This window comes from Salarias fasciatus, chromosome 9, assembly GCF_902148845.1.
Source record: "Salarias fasciatus chromosome 9, fSalaFa1.1, whole genome shotgun sequence".
NCBI lineage: Eukaryota > Metazoa > Chordata > Actinopteri > Blenniiformes > Blenniidae > Salarias > Salarias fasciatus.
The window spans coordinates 25,355,248-25,357,747 of record NC_043753.1 but is presented as its reverse complement, the minus strand read 5'-3'; positions in this window follow the sequence as shown (position 1 = coordinate 25,357,747).

Sequence of the window (2,500 nt, the reverse complement as noted above, 5' to 3'; positions counted from 1 at the left end):
AGGACGCCCGCTGGACCACTCTGGACTCGATGTTCTCTCTGCTGAACAGAGGCAGCCGGGCAGGAATCAGAACTCTAATGAAGAGGAGAGAACATTAACTGATTCACTTCTGTGTTTGAAATGGAGCGAATCAGAAGGAAGACGCTGACTTTAGCTCTCAGTATGCAAAAAAACAAAAGAAAGATCTGAAAATTCTAACAGAAACCTTTCGTCCACCAAGACTGAAGGACTCTGCTCTGCTACTGAAGCCTCTGAACAGGAACGGGAGCGCAGCGCCCCGTTGCCCCGCCGTCCCGCCGCCCCGCCGCCCCGCCGCCCCGCCGCCCCACCGTCCCGCCGCCCCGCCGCCCCGTCAGCCTGATCCAGACTGATCCAGACTGATCCAGACTGACCCCACCTCCATCCCCTGAGCAGCAGGTAGGCCTGACCCGGGTTATCTCCCAGACACTAAAATGTGGGGATTCCTCTGTTGTTTTCCCAGATTTAAGCGACACTGATGACTTCTGGAAACCCTGGAGATGTTCTCCACTCAGCAGCTGCTGCTCCGGGATCTGCTGCTGCCCCGGCATCTGCTGCTGCTCCGGGATCTGCTGCTGCCCCGGGATCTGCTGCTGCCCCGGGATCTGCTGCTGCTCCGGGATCTGCTGCTGCCCCGGGATCTGCTGCTGCTCCGGGATCTGCTGCTGCTCGGGGATCTGCTGCTGCTCGGGGTGAGTTGATCCTCTGAGCTGACTCCACAGCTACTCAGGTGTGTTTCACACTATATTCCTTCACACTTGTCTGGGTTACATTTTTAATCAATATTTTTGACTACTTTTACATTTCTGATTATTCTAAGACTATTCATTCATTCATTCATTCATTCATTCATTCATTCATTCATTGACTTGTTTATCTGTTTAGGTCTGTTGGCTGTAACTCATATCTGTACAGTTACAATTTGGCTAAATTCCAAAGAACTAAAAATAGTTTTAAACTATTTATACTTTATAGTTTATACCTTAAAGTCCCACTGCAGTGAGTATCCTGTTTTTCATGTTGTTCATGTGTTCATGTAGGTTTTTTGTTCTGCTGCAGGACATGAGTTGAGAGAACTACGCAGTGGAAAATGCAGAATGAAGCAGACCGGGCCTGTTACATCACTCCACCCACCCCACCCTCCACGCTCCACCCGCTCCACCCGTGGTCGTCTGTCCTCCAGACAGAAGAGCACCGATGGATTAGAAAGTAAAACAGTGTCAGTTTGTCTGATTTCACACTGAAGGTCTTTGATGAAGCGAAAAACTGTGGAGATAAATGGAATACAGGTAAACGGCCGGTCTTTATGGGAGCACTTCTGGTCGAGTCCTGACACATTTCCACCAGGAGGATGTGAAGGAAGCAGCTCTCCGGGCGGAGGCCTGCTGCCTGACGGAGAGCTCCGTCAGTAATTGAGCGGCTGATAATCCCACAGACGCTCCGCCAGAACAAAAGCAGAGGAACGGAGCTAATGGCCGCTGACGAATGGAACTGGCCATGCAGGACAAAGAGCCGGCCCAGACCGACCTGAAGGCGAGAGATGAGGGGGGGTCTGCAGGGAGCCCGGGACCCTGCTCCAGGACAGGAGCTCCTCCCATCTGTGTGTGTGTGTGTGTGTGTGTGTGTGTGTGTGTGTGTGTGTGTGTGTGTGTGTGTGTGTGTGTGTGTGTGTGCGCGTCAGGCTACAGTCTTATCACAAGGTACATTCAAGGAAAACAGCCTCTGCACATGTTTTGCAGTTTCTGTTACTTTCAGCTTCATCCATTCATGTTCCCTCCGGTGGCGGCGCCCCCTGTGGCGGCTCAGGGAGCTGCAGGCTCACAGACGAAGCCTTTGGCCAACCCCTCCACTCCTCACACACTCATCACGTGGCGGCCAGCGCCGACCGCACCCGTCCAGAACCAGGACCGCTTGTTTTCCTTCCGAGCCCGGAATGGAGACGTCTCTGTCCCTGCAGTGGGACGCCTCAGGGTCTGGACCGGGTCCAGAGTCAAGAAACCCGATCACTACCCTGAGCACGCCAGAGACGACCCGTTCCCAAGAGTTCAGGGCTTCAAACGGCGCACACACACTCCTGCTCACACACTCCTGCTCACACACTCCTGCTCACACACACTGACACACTCTGGTGGTTGGGCACCGGGAGGATTCCCCTCCACACGTCTACCTGCCGTTCCCATCATTCCCGCAGGAATCCCGCCGTCTGTCGGCGCTGTGGGAGGGGTCACCTGGAGGTGAGGAGGGGAGCGCGTCGCCATGGCGACGGTAATGAGCGAATGAGGTCGAGTGCGAGGACCCGGGGCTGCGAACGCGCTCGGTGCCTCCCTTTGTCCCCTCACAGTGGAAATTAAGGGACACAGGAGCAACAGGACTGAGTACACATGACCTAATGAGGGTCCGGCCTGGCCGGGCCTCCGGGGGGGGGGGGGGGGGGGGGGGGGGGGGGGCGGACATGTCTAGGTGAGGACTGACAGCGTTATGT